The sequence below is a fragment of the Tursiops truncatus genome, chromosome 4, assembly GCF_011762595.2.
Source record: "Tursiops truncatus isolate mTurTru1 chromosome 4, mTurTru1.mat.Y, whole genome shotgun sequence".
NCBI lineage: Eukaryota > Metazoa > Chordata > Mammalia > Artiodactyla > Delphinidae > Tursiops > Tursiops truncatus.
In genome coordinates, this window is record NC_047037.1 from 125,443,637 (window position 1) to 125,461,728 (window position 18,092).

General features: G+C 40.8%; 1 protein-coding gene across 6 annotated transcripts in view; it reads right to left on the reverse strand.

The window, feature by feature from the left end:
• Window positions 1-18,092, reverse strand: part of APP (amyloid beta precursor protein) — a 276,610-nt gene that overhangs the window by 28,339 nt on the left and 230,179 nt on the right. The gene's annotated exons all lie outside the window — the stretch shown is intronic.

An 18,092-nucleotide genomic window follows, 5' to 3' on the forward strand; every position in this document is an offset into this window, starting at 1 on the left:
ATCGTCTCCATCCTACAGATGTGAAAACTGAGGCACACGGTAGGTAAGCCACTTATACAAAATCATAGCTAGCAATGCCCAAGGTGGGATTTGAGCCCACGTAGAGTGGCTTAGGCCAAGGCTGATGCTCTGACCCGCTGCACCACTCCCCCCAGTGGTGAAAAACCTTGAGAGGTCAACGGCCATTCTGTCCTAGTCTGCTGTGATCACAGAGGAATGAGAGCATGCTTTGGCGGGGTGTTTGCAGTGGAGTGGTGGCAGTATGCAAGGTACAGTTTCTTTCAAGCTGAAGGACATATCTAGCGAGTCCCTAGTCTTTCCATGAACATGTGTTAAGGACAAGAAAAGCGTGATGGGACGCCTGCCTGTTCCATTCTTCAATAGTTCTCATTGTTTTGCCTTGAAAAAAAATCTATCTTTCTCAAAGGCTCCCAGGTGCTGCACGATATATGTTCTGAGGCAACAAAGAAGGCCAGTTTTGGCTTTGCAGACGTGAAGCTCTGCTCCAGCCTTCTCTTCTGTGGTATAAACAGCCCCGCCTGCCAACATTTCTCATGGGCTCTCAAACCAAATATCCTGTCTTTCTCTGCTGCGTCTTGTTTGCATCTCGTTTCAAAAAATACTATCAGTTACCCCTTTTTAAAACTGACTAAACAAAATCAACTTTATGGAACATAATCAACCTATCTGAAGTTCTTGTAGACCAGTGAAAATTCCCAAATTACACATTTCATTATTGAAATGCATTTTTACTGGAAAAAAGAGCTGGGAACATAACTCTGTACTAAGTGCAACTGCAGTTTTAAAAACTGAGTATCACAAGGTCTGTGATTCTCTTATTATGTTGCCAAAGATTCACCAGGTTTTTCTGTGTGACGTATTTTTAACATTAGAGACTTATAAATAGCATGTGTGCTATCAACAATAACATTAATCAGAACTTTCTAATCATACCTCTGTCAAGAGTTTACTGTATTATATATTTCAAACCAATCACTGGTTAGTGTTATTGATGTAGAAAATGAAAAAAGTAAAATCAGGATTTAAATTTGATTTGTAACATCTTACTATTATCCTTCACATTCTCTTCTAAATTCACAAAAAATTTATCTGAAAAATTAAAATTCTGTTCAAATATATCTATTAAAACAGTCTGACAGACTAGCATTAAAGTATGAGATTAATGTCCTTCTATGAAGTCAGTTTTATTGCAAGATATTTTAAATGATAAAATCTCAAGCAAATCGGTCCTCTTGAAGTCTAATTTGAGTTATAATATATATCTATTTGCTGGGGTACCATTCTAAAATTCAATATTTGATGCTTGCAATGACCTTTCCCATACAGATAAAAGGCCCGCATTACATTTCTTCCAATTTTTTCATGTCTTACAGAGTCATAGGTAATGGCTAATAACTTAGCCAATGTCTACTTTAATAAATTAAATGGGTCTTTTATATAAATCTTATGCTTGTGACTGTTAAGTAGTTAAAATGTAAAGAGAGGATCTTCTGGAATAATTATTGGTGCTTACATGTTCATCTTGTGAGGGAATGAATAACCTTTGCCTGCGGGATCAGCTCCTGGCCCTACCTGGTGCCATGTTGTTCTTGGTGTCTTTGTGGCATTTACCATCACTTAACCTCTTCCTCCATCTGGAATTTTTTTCTCTTTGCCTTGTATACTCAGTACTGAGCTTATTTCCTGTGATTTCTCTGAGTAAATCTCTGCTCATTTTTTCTAATCTCTTCGCCTCTGTCATTTTCTTCTTGTATCTCTTTCCATCTCTTTCTTCAGTTCTTCATTTGGAAATCCCATCCACTCTTGAAATGCTAAGGACTCCCTACTTTTGGTTGAATCTGAAATGTATTTCCCCGGCTCTGACTTCTCCCTCCCACTCTAGTGTACATATTTCTAACAGTTTGCTGGAACTATTAACTTAGATCTTCCATGAACTTAGTATGTACAAAACTGAGGGGCCTCCCTGGTGGCGCAGTGGTTGAGAGTCCGCCTGCCGATGCAGGAGACACGGGTTCGTTCCCTGGTGTGGGAGGATCCCACGTGCCGCGGAGCGGCTGGGCCCGTGAGCCATGGCCGCTGAGCCTGCGCGTCCGGAGCCTGTGCTCCCGCAACGGGAGAGGCCACAACAGTGAGAGGCCCGCGTACCGCAAAAACAAACAAACAAACAAAAAAACTGAGCTCAAGGCTCTCCTCCTGCCTTCCCATTTTCTAATCATGGCAGAACTATTCTCCCAGCCACAGGCGTGAAACCTTCAGCACCATCTGTGACTCTATATTTTTGTGTCCCATACTTGAATTACTGACGGCTCCTTTTTAATTCCATTTTTGGATTCTCTCTTATTCATTTCTTACTCCTCTTTTCCATTACCCACCTCCCTTGAGCCATCATTACTTTTTGCCTGGATAATTGTGATAATTCTCTCCTCAGTGCTCTCCCTCCTCTAATTTTTATCCCTCTGTTTCCCAGATCTTTTCCTGATATTAAGGAATGGCTCCACCCTATTTCAATGGCTTCTTGGTTTCTAATAACTTAATCCCAAACTCCTCTGACAAATGTTAAAGGCCCTCTGGGATCTGGGCCCACCACATCTTTTTAGCCATGAGGCTCACAGCTCTTTGCTGTATACACCTGTGATATTGTGATTTACAATAAGAAATATTTATTTGGTCTTTATAGGCACAGAGGTACTAAAACCCTTGGAACTTCTTAGGTGATGTGACCTATAAAGGTGTCTTTTTACATTAATGAGGTGACTTCTGAAAAGTTCCTAGGTCACCTAAGGATGGGGGCTTGTCACCAGGGGAACTAACAACATGCTTAGGTTAGAACTTTCAGCCTCACCCCCAATGGCCAATGATTTAATCAAACATGCCTATGTAATGAAGCCTCTGTAAAAACCCCAAAGAATAGGGTTCACATTATTTACAATAGCCAAAATATGGAAGCAACCTAAGTGTCCACCACAGGTGAATCGATAAAGAAGATGTGGTACATATACACACAATGGAGTATTACTCAGCCATAAAAAAGAATGAAATTTTGCCATTGGCAACAACATGGATGGACCTATAGAGTATTATGCTTAGAGAAATAAGTCAGACAGAGAAAAGACAAATACTGTATAATATCACTTATATGAGGAATCTGAAAAATACAACAAACTAGTGAATATAACAAAAAAGAAACAGACTCACAGATAAAGAGAACAAACTGGTTACCAGTGGGGAGGGGGAGGGACAAGATATGGATAGGGGTTTAAGAGGTACAAACTACTATGTTTAGAATAAATAAGCTACAAGGATATATTGTACAGCACAGGGAATATAGCCAACATTTTATAATAACTATAAATGGAGTATAAGCTTTCAAAATTGTGAATCACTATGGTGTACACCTGAAACTTATATAATATTATAAACAAGTATACCTCAATAAAAAAAGGGAAGAAAAAATTAAGTGAATTTAGCAAGGCTGCGGAATACATGGTCAATATAAAAACTCAGCTGTATTATATACTCACAACAATTAGAAAGCAAACATTTAAAAAATATGCTATGTAAAAAAAAGAATAGGGTTAGGAGAGCTTCAGCATTGGTGAACACGCGATGTGGAGATGTGGGAGCGTGCTGGGCTGGGAGGGGGCAGGAGAGCTCTGAGCTCCTTCCCACATACTCTGCCCTAACCTTCTCTTGTTCCTGAGTTAAATCCTTTTTAAATAAACCTGCTAGTTTATTAAAAATCCAGTAAGTAAAACATTTATCTGTGTTCTGTGAGCCATTCTAGGAAGTTAATAGAACCTAAGGAGGAGGTGGCTGGAGTCTCTGATTCACAGATGGCCATCAGAAGGCCAGGTGACAGCCAGGACTCGAGACTGGCTGTGGAGGGGAGTGGGGTGGGCAGTCTTGTGGGACTAAGCCCTTGCTTGACCTGTGGACTCTGATGCTACCTTCCAGGTAGTAGTATCAGGATTGGGTTGAACTGTAGGACACTCAGCTAACGCTGGAGAATCACTTGTTGGTGTGGGGAGAACTCCACACATTGGAATTGGTGTCAGAATCATAATACCACATCTGAACGGTCTGGAATACTCTCAGATGGGACCATGCATTCCCCTCAGCACACCTTTGCTCTCTGTTCCTGCTACCTGGGAAGCCCATCTCTGCTTATATAAACTATAATGAACTCTTCAGGGCCCCCAGCTCCAATGCCCCCTCTTCTACAGCTCTCCTCCCAATAACTTTATGAGGCAGGCATCATTACCTTTACAGAACATGAATCTGAGGCCGGGAGAGGTGAATGGATTCTTCAAGATTCCATGGCCAGTAAGCATCAGTGCTGAAACCCAAGTCCTGGGCTACATAACACCAACCTCCCTAATTTAACCCCTACCTATCCAGGGTCACTCTAATTCTCATCACTGGACTGTTCATTTACAGAGTAGATGGAGAAACCAGGCATTATAAGCATGACTTCCATAATGTCTTCCACATTTACCTTGTAAGCTGACTTAAACACCATGAGCCCTATGGAATGGTTACTGCTTTTGTCCCCTCAAATAGGCATTTCCCAGGCATGGGAGCTGGGGGGAGTCCTGTACCCATCTCAGCCATGGCAGTAAAAAAGATAGTGTAGGGAACTGTCACACTGGAAAATCTTACATCTGTGCTTCATAAAATAGGCACGACATTTTAGATTGCAGCAAATCATGGTGTGCCCCCTTTTCTCTTTTACACTGTTGGCAGGAAATTTCCTCCAAATGGCTGCTAAAATGTAGAGCCCCATGGTGGTTAATTTTCCTGGTTTATTATATTCATTTTCAGAAAATGAAAGAACAAAACATTCAACAAACATTACATTTTTGGCAGACTGAGAAGCACTTAAGCTTTAAAAAAACTTTTGGTACCAAAGCAGAAATCCACTTTCCTATCTCTCTTTAACATAGGAGATTTAGAAACAACCACCTTTGGTCATCTCACTTGGAACGATGAGGTCAGTGTTGGGTTTAAGGGAAGAAAAGAGGGTGGAAATGATGGATTACTGTTAGCTGGAGTAGGATTCAATTTTCTGAGCATAAAATGTCTAAGATGGCAACCTACTTCTTGACATTATTAAGGGCTCAGGATTTTACCAACTGTTAACACAATTGGCACCAGGCAATTTCTCTTATGATAAAAAAAAAATTCAAAGCCAAATATCATTTCATTGTTCATTCTGAGTGGGACTTAATCTTTGAATTTTGTGGCCAGATTAACTACACAGAAACCACACTTCTACTATGTCGGTGGCCCCGATGGATTTTTATCTGAATTAATTTAATATTTTATTACAATGCTTTGATGGCATATATTGGGATGTCAAAGCTTTTAAGCATCTACATTTGCCAACTGCTGTATTAAACTAAAAGGCACATTCCCCCCAAGACTCTTTATTTTCTTAAAGGCTAACTGATACTGCCCAAAATTGCAGCAGTTACCTCTGTAGTTAAATATCTTCTGTAATATCCAAGCATATGAGCCTTGCAGTTAAAAGTGGAAATACTTAACTGAATTCAATGGTGGTAATATTTAAACTACAGTGTAAACAATAAAAAGATGTTTAATTTCAAATATTAAACATGAAATGAACCCCACTGTATGTTGCCCTCTTAAAAATGTTTCGAAGATGTATATCAAGCATACTTATAGTAAATAAGAGAAAGAAAATGAAACACCTCACCACTTAGCTATCATTGAAAATATTTAAAATATTTTAAAGAAAGCAACATCAGGGCTTCCCTGGTGGCACAGGGGTTAAAAATCCGCCTGCCAATGCAGGGGACACAGGTTCGAGCCCTGGTCCGGGAAGATCCCACATGCCGCGGAGCAACTAAGCCCGTGCCCCACAACTACTGAGGCTGCGCTCTAGAGCATGTGAGCCACAACTACTGAAGCCTGCGCACCTACAGCCTGTGCTCCGCAACAAGAGAAGCCACTGCAGTGAGAAACCCGTGCATCGCCCCGACTAGAGAAAGCCTGCACACGGCAAGGAAGACCCAACGTGGCCCCCCCCAAATAAATAAATAAATTTTTTTTAAAAAAAGAAAGCAACATCAAAAGAGATCCCCCAGTGGTGATTTCAACTTCAAATGACTAACATATTTTGTTTTTGTAGAAGCAATAGACTTCCATGATAATTCATTTTGAGAGAAATGGCCTCATAAAGGACTATGAATGGGAAACAGATGAATCCTAGATAATTCACCTAATGCTCTTCTTTTAATTATTAATCCACTAGGCAAACTCCTTCTAAAAGTTTAACTGCCATATTTTAGGTTTCAAGAAAATGAAATTTATAAACATTAAATCAGTTCTTCTACAAGCTTCAGTTGTAATTACTGAACTACCTTTTCCATCCTTTAAACACATTTGGGGTGGGTGGGAAATGTCCTTCACATAGAGGAGGTCCAAGCTCAGTCTTTTCCCTTGTGAAATACGGCTATTCAAGGTCTGATCTGGAGATCAGTGAACATGCTCAGGCTTGCTGGTTTTTCTACTGTATAGAACTGACCCTGCATCGCTATCTTCATTTTTCCCCAATCTTCTGATTCTTCTGGTTCCTAGTGGAAAAATACACATTTATCTGCAGCCTCTTCCCCAAATGGAAATTTTCTATCAACCTTGTCTAACAGAAGAGTCTCACATGATCAATCCTTATATTTTAACAAATGATTACTTATGCATTTAAAAGGACTGAGGATTACACCTCTATACAGTGCATCCCTCCACCATGCCACCCCTGCAACTGCCACAGCTGCACTGGACGTATTTATAAAAGGGATGTAATTTTTTCCCCATCAAGAAGCTCTACTATAAATCTGCTGTCATCCATTCTAGGCATTTTGCCCACACCAGGACGATGAGATCAGATTTAATTTTCCAATCACAGTCTGTGCATGTCTGATACATGGCTTAGCATATAACTGCCACGCTGTTCACTATACTTAACATCACCATGGCCTCTGAAACTCCCTAAGCCTTGGTTCCTCATCCATAAAATTAGGAAGTTGGATGGATGGTCTTTGTAGTTTCTTCACTTTGAATCCTGTTATCTATAATCTTGCTGTGTGGGCATCCCGAGAGCTTGTCGAAATGCATAATCTCGGGTTCCACCCAGAGCTAGGGAAACAATCTGCACGTTTAACATGATCCCCAGGCAATTTTTAAAAAACTGAAGTACAGTTGATGTACAATATTATATAAGTTACAGGTGTACAATATAGTGATTCACAATTTTTAAAGGTTATACTCCATTTATAGTTATTATAAAATATTGGCTATATGCCCAGTGTTGTACAATATATCCTTGCAGCTTATTTTATACAGATTACCTCTTAATCCCCTACCCCTATATTGCCCCTCCCCACTTCCCTCTCCCCACAGGTAACCACTAGTTTGTTCTCTGTATCTGTGAGTCTGCTTCTTTTTTGTTATATTCATTCGTTTGCTGTATGTTTTAGATTCCACATATAAGTGATATCATACAGTATTTGTCTTTCTCTATCTGACTTATTTCACTTAGCATAATACATCTGATCCCAGGCGAGTCTTAAGCACATTACAGTCTGACCACTGCCACGAGGTCTACAAAGGCATCAGTACAAAATGGCCTGTTATCCCCTTCCTACAAGACAAGCCTCAAAACAAACACAAGGTGTGAAAGGTGAGGATGGCCAAGAAACAATATTGCCAGAAGAAACCTTGCTGCAAAACACCTCAAAGGCATGTTCATAAACCCAACCCACCCTATGGCCTTGAAGTTGTCATTCACGATAACATTTTTCTGAACCAGGAAGCCACAGGAAAGGAAAGACTAGTTATGAATTTCCTTTGTTTTGCCAGACTATTTGTCAGGCAGGAAATTACATAGGAGCCAGAGCAGGAAAGTGTTCAGGAAACAAACAGGTCATTGTTATTCAGACCCTGAGCAAAAGAATGTACTTTAAAAAGTAGAGGGCACCAGAGGACATACTTCACTGCTGTGCTCTCCCCTATAAAGACTGAATTTACGTCTTAAGCATGGACTGACTTATAGTTCAATGGAGCAGAAGTTGTTTGAAATGCTGATTTGGGGGAGAACCTATGTGGTCTTCAAGTGATTACTGCACACGGCTGGGATGTTTCGATCAGCGTGTGACTGGTGCAACAGCAATACTGTGATGGAATTGTGTCATGCTATGACATCTTGATAGCATGAGATCAGTGGCACCAATGACGCCTTCCATGCCTGTGGCCTTTACATAGCTGTTAGCTCATTTGATACCCACATCAACCTTCATAATGGGATTACTACCCCCAATGACAGTTGAGCAAACTGTGACACCAACCTTGAGAAATATATGTAAAGTTATCGGTAACTGAACTGGGATCTGAACACAAGTATCCCGATTCCTAGTGCAACCTTCTCACTATTCCATTGGAAAAAAAAACATTTTATGGAGGACGTGGCTATTTCACTTCGATTAGTAACAAATATTATAAAAATACATCCACATCTATCATCACAAGCATCCTGTTTTGCATACATTATTTCTGATCGATTTGGAAAGTGATGAATGTAATGATATCTTTTTTACATGTGAAGAAACCAAGGTAATCAAAGAGCCGGCGTCCAAGGTCACAGAGTTTCTTGATGGTGGGGCAGAGCTGAAAGGCCAGGTGTTCCCAGCTACACAGCCATGCACTGCTCCCTTCTCTAAGTGAGGCTTACCTGTCACTCCTGTTTTGATGGTCCACCCTCAGCAGCAGTTTCTCCTCTCACCCATCTCCCACTTCTTTAGATTTCCCTTTCTCTGGTAGACTGGTATAAATATGATGGCCACATGAACTGGTATAAATATGATGGCCACATGAACTGTCATTAGGTTTCACCGACTGAGTCAAATTTAAGATATTTAGACTGCTTTGGATTTTGAGCGATTTAAATTTACAAGGCTGCCATATTTTCCAACATGAGGAAAAAATGAGATATAGTATCACAAAGCAGAACTGTTCCACAAATCTAGTTTTTATTTTGACCTCCCAGAAAACTGGGTCAGTCCTCTTATTTTTAGCTACACTATCAACCCTGAAAATCTCTCACGGTCTCAAAATTCAGACTCCACGTCTGAATCTGGGTTTATTTTTCTTTAGTAGTTTCTTGGACAGAGATTTTAAATGGAGCATGCTTTGTCCACTTATGGCAACAAACTCTCCCTGAAGGTGATACAAACATGGCTACACGTTACTTGTGAGAACACTCCTTGTTGCAAGTGACATTCTCCTGAAGCATCGCTTGTCTCGCTTAAAATGGAGCATACAGAAGAAGTTCCTTTTCCAGACAAATTTCGTTTTGACTTTCAAACAACGCAGATCAAACAACTTAGACCTACCAATGGCCATCAGAAACCAAGATAAAAGTCAGTCAGGCTCCCTGGTTTCTAAAAACAGAGTAGAGTTCCTACTTCATGTTTACTTGTGGAACTTGAGCCAATGACCTGATCTTATTTCCAACCACAGTAGGAGTCTTGGTCCCGCCTGGGTAGTCAGGAGCCTAAGCAATCCTGAGGGGAAAACTCTTCTAAAAGTTTAAGCTAAAAACCAAGTTTACATATTACAGAAAGAATCTCAAAGTATGCTGTGTTGAGGGCATAATTCACATATATAAATGTGCCCTAGTTTTGAAGAAACAACACATAGTGAAGAATTTCAGTGTAAAGGGCCGATCTGTAGCGCCAGCTTTAGCCTGTATGTGTATGGATGTTTTCCTCTGGTTAAGACATATAGTGAAAATGCATATATGTCCATGAATGTAAGCAGATGCAGACTAAATGTCCTCTGCAAACTAAATTAAAATAAATGTGATTTTTATGTCTTATATCCCTTAAACAAAAGTCAATGATTTCTTATGGCCTTCAATCTAGCAAGACAGTTGTCTCTTCACATGTTAGAGGAAAAACTGGCTGTCTTGGGGTAGTTGAGAGATGTATACTTTTATGGCTAAGCTCAAGGAGTTTCAAAGTAATTATGATTATGTAGAATTTTCTCTTCAAAACTGTCTTTAAGAGCCTAACCCCTGCAGCATCACTTCACTGTGATTCCTCCTTATATAAAAATGTAGTTTGGTGCTAATTATGAGTGATATACATTCAGTGCAAAGAAAACAAAAGAAACAAAAATTCACTTGCCATCCCACCAAAAATAATTTTTAACATAGTTTTATCCTTTACAGAATCAATTATTTCATCTCGTCCCCTCATCATTTTATTATCTAGTTGTTACGACTGTGGTCAAGGAGACAGAATTTTGTAAGATTACTGAAGAAGGCCCCTGGAACTGGAGTTATCAGATTTGAGGACACAGAGAGACGCAATCACAAGAATCCGTATTTCTCCAGTGCCATTCCAGAGTATGTATTTCTTTGTTCTCTGGTAGGTTGTTCTGCATAGTTCGTACAGTTTATTGTTTGTTTCTTTGTACTTGTAAGTTCTCCGCTATACAGTAAATTGGAAACATGAAATAAAACCTGAGGTTTGCTCTATCTGGGTCAGTATCACATTTCAGTTTTTAAAAATCGCTCATGCTTTTAGTGAGCACAAGAAAGGATAATGTGGAAGATTATTTTAAAAAAGGACTCAAATGACTGTTTAACTGCTCTTGCATACATTTTTATAAATGCAAAGTCATTCTGGCAGCTGTATACAATCTGAGCACAATATCCCCCCTTTTGCTCCACCTCAGCTCTAAACCAACTAAGAGAGAGCAGCTGGAGATTAAAACATCACCTTTACTTCTGATAAAGGCCAGGCCCTCACCAGCCCACAGGATGCGAGTCACATATAGGGCACATGGCTTGTCAAGCTCTGTGCAGACTGCATTTCAGCTCCACCCTGTACCCCCAGCTGCACGTGACAAGGGAGGGAGTCTGAGTGATGCCCCTACCACTGTGTCCTGTCCAACCTGCGCACTGTAAGCAGTGGTCCTGTCTGATTGGCACCTTCTCCCAAACTTGCGAGAGAAATCTTTCTTACCTGGGTAAGAGACACCCTATGGGCAACAGTGCCCCTTTCAACAGCTAGTAATCATTCTCTGCTATGCTATGAAAACAGTGCACACTAATTGATTCATATCTGATAAATGCCTAATCGACAGAACTCTATACAGGCATACAATAAAGGCAATACTTCGCTTTACTGTGCTTTGCATTTTTTTACGGACTGAAGGTTTCTGGCAACCCTGTGTCAAGCAAGTCTATTGGTGCCATTTTCCCAACAGCATTTGCTCACTTTTGGTCTCTGGATCACATTTTGGTAATTGTTGCAATATTTCAAACTTTTTCATTATTATCATATTTGGATGGTGATCTATGATCAGTGTTTTTTTTTTTTTGTTTTTTTTTGTGGTACGCAGGCCTCTCACTGCTGCGGCCTCTCCCGTCGCGGAGCACAGGCTCCGGATGCACAGGCTCAGCGGCCATGACTCACGGGCTCAGCCGCTCCGCGGCATGTGGGATCTTCCCGGACCAGGGCACGAACCTGCGTCCCCTGCATCGGCAGGCGGACCCTCAACCACTGTGCCACCAGGGAAGCCCGATCAGTGATTTTTGATGTTACCAATGCAAGAAGATTACAGATCGATAAAGGCTCAGATGATGGTTAGCATTTTAAGCAATAAGGTATTTTCTAGCTGAAGTACGTACGTTGCTTTTTAGACACAGTGCTGTTGCATACAAAAGAGTACAGCACAGTTTGAACATAACTTTGACATGCACTTGGGAAACCAAACAATTCACATGACTAGCTTTATTGAGATATTCGCCTTATTCTGGTGGTCGGGAACCGAGTTTGCAGTTATCTCTTAGGTATGCCCGTATTGTGAAGGATGTAAGGTATCGGTTACCAAGGCTGGCTAGCTCATGGTAGAAAGTAACATTTTCAACATCCATACATAGGTGATTTCACTCAAGGAGCCTAAGATTTATGCTGGTAAGTACAAGGGGTGCAGGCAGGGGTGGATAAGGTCAGCGCGAATCACAAGCGAGGATGCTCCTGTTCCTGTAGACAGCGTATCATGTTTGTATGCATGGCAGTGCACCTGAAAGGTTTATTTATGCAGGTTGAAAAGAACCACATCAGCCCTCTATGCTCTTCTGCACACTGGCCTATGTTTGTTTTCTTTAACACAAAATGGTTCTGCAGTGAACGTTTTTAGAACAGCAATGGTCCTTTCTCTTCTGCAGTAGTGGACTCACGGGATCCCTTAACAATATAGGGGGAACCAAGCCTGGCGATGGAAAGTGCTTGGCATCTGAAGCTTGGGGATGGATGGAAAGTGTCTGTCTTTGGGGAAGCGTTAATAGAGCAGATGTGGAGAGGCTGAAAGGACTCACTTTAAGAAAATTAATCTGGAGTCAAGAAAATTAGAATCATTTTATTATTAATTAATGAGCTCATTCATTTATTCACTCATTTATTCACCTGTTCAGCAATCCTACATCTTCCAGGCCAGGGCAGGAAATAACTGCCTGGAAATAACTAAGGCAGTTTCTTTTTACTCAAAGCTCACGGCCTCAGATGGGCATAAAAGTAATTCCTATACAAATGCTATGGTAAGGGGTATAGACAGAGCGAGAAAGAAACAAACTGGGACTTTGGGGTGGGGGAGATAGTGATATTACAGCTTCGCTAAGGAAGACAGGCTACTGTTCTAGTATTTACAAGTGCATGGATCAAGGCACAGAGGATGGGCTGCCCAAGAGCTGGGACTCTTCTGGTTCCTGGGACACAAGGGAGGTGAAAAGGGAAGCAGCTTAGACAGAAGCTAGGGGCTTTACATTTGTGGGATACACACAGGGCGAAGGAATATACTGACCTGCACGAAGAGTAGGCCATTAGCAAAATCCAGACTATGGTTATTCCATGGGTTGAGTGGCCCGCAGTTCAGTAATAAGTAAATTATAAAGAAAAGAAAAGGATAGAGGGGAAACCTGAGGATTATAAAATCCTAAAGAGACATGTCAACATTAAAAAAAGGGGAAGAAGATAGTGGGCAAGGATGTACACTAGTGATAAAAACTGAAAGATGTTTAAGGAAGTGATACAAAGAACAACAGTGTTACTTTGGAAGTGGTGGGAGGTGCACCAGGGAGGTTGTGACTGGGATAGGGTGGAGGTGCTATTGGGTGGCTGGTAATATTTTTATTCTTGACCTCAGTTTTGTCCATCAAAAGGGCAAATATGGGGGGAGAAAGACAGGTTCTATTTGGACACGTTGAGTTTGTGATATTCCAACACATCACGGTAGAGAGGTCTGGAGCCCCTGGAAATATGGGTCTGAAGAGCTTATGGAAAGACTGAAACAGGCCCACTGGGAAGCACTGGCATGAAAATGGGAGTTTTCCCATTTTCCCAGGTATTTTAGTAAAAAAGCCCACATTAGATTCTCCCAGAGGGATTTATCATACGTTGAATTCTGCTAGATAATGAACAGTTCCATCCACAGTGAAGTGTTGCATCCTCACTAAAAATTCTTTACAGTGTTGAACTGCTGTGCTTAACAATAACATCAGATTGGTGGTTACTGTTAAGAACGACATGGAGCAAAGTATTTTGCATCCAGAAAGCGTCACAGGTCTTCCCCTCACTCCCTCTTAAATCCAATCATTTCAGTATGAGCACCCATGAGATGATGAAAAAAAAAAAACAACCTTATTTTTTTTATTCTGCAAAGAACACGTGAAAAAACTGTGTAGGAGATAAAAAATAAAGTATACCCAACCCTTTTGCTAATTTACCTTTGAATATACTCTCCCTTCAGACAATGATGAAATGAAATGGGGGTGCTGTTATTGAGGCCAGCCAGCTCTGCTTCAAGTTCCCTGTAAGCCACGAACCCTGGTGCCAGAGGTGTGTTCCACTGAACATGGTGGAAAATTACCCCAGATGACCACTTCTTCACCAAGAATGGATAACCCATTTTGCTGCCTGAGACAACTGTTTCCACGATATACTCCTTGCTGCCTTGTAACAGGGATCTTGCCCTAGTCTTTCCTTCTAAACTGTTTCTAATCTCCGCACTTTCCAATCTCAGCACTAGACCTCGTCCAAGCCCCTCATGCTTTTCCTGTTGAAAACTTACATGGAATTCTAGTAATTTCCCTTCTTCAAAAAAGTTGCTTAAAAATGTTATTTTCATCTCAGCAGAGTCCTCCTCCACCCTGCTCTGAAAAAGTCTCAACTCAGAAATAAAAAAACAAAAAACAGACTTCATCTTAAATTATGATATACTATATAAAGAGTTATCAGTTTGGTCTCAGATTTCTATTCTTTCCCCTTTTACACAATCAGATTAAAAATATAACTAGCTTTCTCTGAATATACAGTATCAAAACATGATCATCTTCAATAATATGTAAATAACTAACCTCAAAATTTAGAGCCCTCTACACTAATTACCACAGGGCTTCAACAACCTTTTGTGTGTGTGTTTGTGATATAAGCAGTCTTTATTCGAACATACTATAAGCTTCAACAACAAATTAAAAAATGATTCACCTTATGGTGCATTTATCCATGTCTTTTCATCTTCCAAGTGTAGTAAACATTTATTAACCTTGGCTAATTAAAACAGTCATGGTTTACAAATTTACTCATTAATCAGCCTCAAGCAAATGCAAAGGATTTAAAGCCTTTCACAATTCGAACCAGTTAAATATGGAAATTATTTTTTTTTAAGTGAAGAGGTCATAAAAAAACATGCAGTCCTTTGACTTAAATTTGATAGTGTTTTGGAAAGAAACTTGGACAATTTTTTGGATTTGTAGAAGTCAAAGGAAATTAAAAATAAAACTGCCTGGGACTTCCCTGGCAGTCCGGTGGTTAAGACTCTGCGCTTCCACTGCAGGGGGCGTGGGTTCCATCGCTGGTTGGGGAACTAAGATCCCCCATGCCCGTGCGGTGTGGCCAAAAAATATATAAAAAATCAAAAAAACCCTGCTTGGTATGGGTTGAATTGTGTTCCCCCTCCAAAATATACCGATGTCCTAACTGCCAGTCCTCTGAATATGACCTTATTTGGAAATGGGATCTCTGCAGATGTAATCAAGTAAAGATGAGATCATACTAGAATAAGGCCCTCAGTCCCAGATGGACCCTACAGGAGGCAGGTGGGCTCTTGGTCGTATTGAAAACGACACACAGGCAGAGGTTGGAGTGATGTACCTACAAGCCAAAGAAACGTCAGTGATTGTCAGCCACAGCAGAGGCAAGAAAATGGAATGAAACAGATACTCCCCTAGGCTCTTCAGAGGGAGCATGACCCTGTGGACACCTTCATTTTAGACTTTTAACCTCCAGAATGGTGAAAGCATAAATTTCTATTGTTTTAGGCCATCCAGTTTATGGTCATTTGTTCTGGCAGTCCTAGGAAACTATTACACTACCCGTATAAGTGAATATATTAACCATCTGCTAATGAGATAGCCATTTCTGACTATAAATAAATATGCAAGAGTAGAATGTAGATTTTTAGTGGGCCCTTTATTCAAAGCTGGAATAAGTGGATTGGAGAGGAGTGAAGAGCTCTATAATCTAATAGTCTAATTTGGCGCCATCAGTGCAGAGATGTTTTCCCTCTGAACACCAGAAAGTGCTTCAATGGAGACCAAAAGGTTTCTCTGTTTCAGCTCTCAGCATCTCTATTCCCTTCTACAGGGAAACCATCCACTTCCTTTTCTGGACCCTCACTGGCTGCACGGGAATTCTGGGTACCAGTGTCAACACAAGCTCAGCAAGGCAGTGGAAGGGCCTCAGTTTCAAAACCCTTGTAAACACAGAGGTTATATGTTATGTTCTTTCTAAGAAGCTGGAAGCTGAATTGTCCTTGGCAGCACAACGCATGGCAAATGCCTGGCAGGTTTCAGGTTTTATTAACTCTAGGGTGATGAAAGCATAACCCTCTCTCATGCCAGAACTGAGTCTGCATATGCGAGTGTGACGTAGGTCATATCTCCATTCAGCAGCTAAATGGAGTGATGCTCAAATAGCTGGAGTCATCTGTAACATTCAGCATATCAATTTTAACTTAGAGTCCATTCAACAAGCTGGATCTTAATGAAACTTCTCCAGGGGCCTAAAGTTTTACTTTTATTCTTGTATGAAATATGGATGATTGGAATAGAATATTTTACAGAATGAATGTTTACTACAACTAGGTTATTTGTGACTTTTGGCTCAAGACATGAGAAAAGATGGCTACCAATACCTGGTTGTGGATTTATCCCGCTCTACTTTGTTATCCTATCTGGTCTGTCCTTATGCCTCAACACTGGGAATGCTTGGCTTTCGTCACTTAGAGATGAAGAGAAGAATATGGAGAAATTAGTAAAAGAACAACATTTAAAAATCCATCAAATCAATCCATGTCAAGTGTATGCTTTTTATATATCAAAGAGGTCTGTACTTGAAGTTCACAAAGAGAGAGTAGAAGGCTGCTGACATGAAAACTGGTTTCAGTGACTTAGGGTAGAAAAGCAGGAAAAATGTCTTTCATGGCCTCCCTTGACTTTCTGAGGATGAAAGAACCCACATGCACTAAATAGATGATGGTTGCGGAATACTGAAGATGGGGTACACTGGATCTATCCAAAAACATGGTGTAGCCAACTATTATGGACTGGATTGTATCCCCCCCTCCCCCAAATTCATATGTTAAAGCCTTAAGCCCTAATGTGACTGTATTTGGAGACAGGAGCTTTAAGGAGGTAATTAAGGTAAAATGAGGTCATAGGGTGGAGCCCTATTTCAACAGGCCTGGAAGATCTCTCTCACTTGTGTACAGAGAAAACGCCACGTGAGGACCCAGCAAGAAAGCAGTTATCTGCAAGCTAAGGAGAGAGGCGTCAGGAGAAACCAAACTTGCTGAGACTTTGATCTTGGACTTCCAGTTTCCAGAACTGTGAGAAAAAAAAAAATTCTGTTGCTTAAGCCACCCAATCTGTGGTATTTTATTATGGCAGCCTGAGTTGACTAGAATGCCCCCCTAGTCATACCCAGATCAAAGGAAGATCAGTCAGAACAGCTTTTTCAAAGAGATTTTGCTGCTTTCTTCTTCTTCTTTTTTTGGAAAGGTAATGGCTGAAGATGAGAAAAGGAGTGTGAATTACCAGTGGGTCACCAGGGATGAGCAGTGAATTTTATGTCCTGCCCCTTTCATAAAAGTGACAAGGAAGTGATTTCTTCCAAATGTGACACAGTCCAAGGTTGGAAAGTATACTTGACCTTTGGGGCTTTTCATTTTCTGTACTTTTTCTGGCCATTTGCCAAGAAAGTGCTCAAGTGCTAGCTGCTCTGCTACCTGCCTTCACTACAGGCAGAGGGAAAATTCCAAAGGACGATTTCCTCACACATCTGGGACATTTCCAGTTACGTGGTCTACTTGCTTTGGGGGAAAAAAATAGATGGTGTATGATTTTTATGCCAAGTCTCCACAGGAGATACTTTAAGTAGCAAAGGAATATAATTTGCATTCCTGTATTATCAAAGAAATACATACACTGCTGCTTAACAGAATGAGATGCTCTTAGGTCTGGCACCTGAAGTTGGTACCCAGCGTGCCTTGTCTTGGTAATTTTTTTTTGTCAATTCGCTATGGAGACACACACTTCCTGAGCTAATGTTAGGCTCTCTGACAATCCTCCAAGATTAAGCTTTTACCGTTTGTCATTTACAATGCTGACAACTCCAGGTGTATTTTGTCAATTTTCCCTTTTATCCTTTATTAAAATAATATCACTTTCGATTTGAAGAGAGCCTAAATCAGTAGTTTCTTTGAGTAAAATGTCAGTATCAATAATAGAAAGTGAAGAATCTAAAGAGGGAAGAAAAGATTCTGGTAGGTAGAATAGTAAATTCACAATTTCTGAAAGCAATAAAAGAGCAAATGGGGGGCTTCCCTGGTGGCGCAATGGTTGAGAGTCCGCCTGCCGATGCAGGGGACGCGGGTTCCTGCCCCGGTCCGGGAAGATCCCACATGCCGCGGAGCGGCTGGGCCCGTGAGCC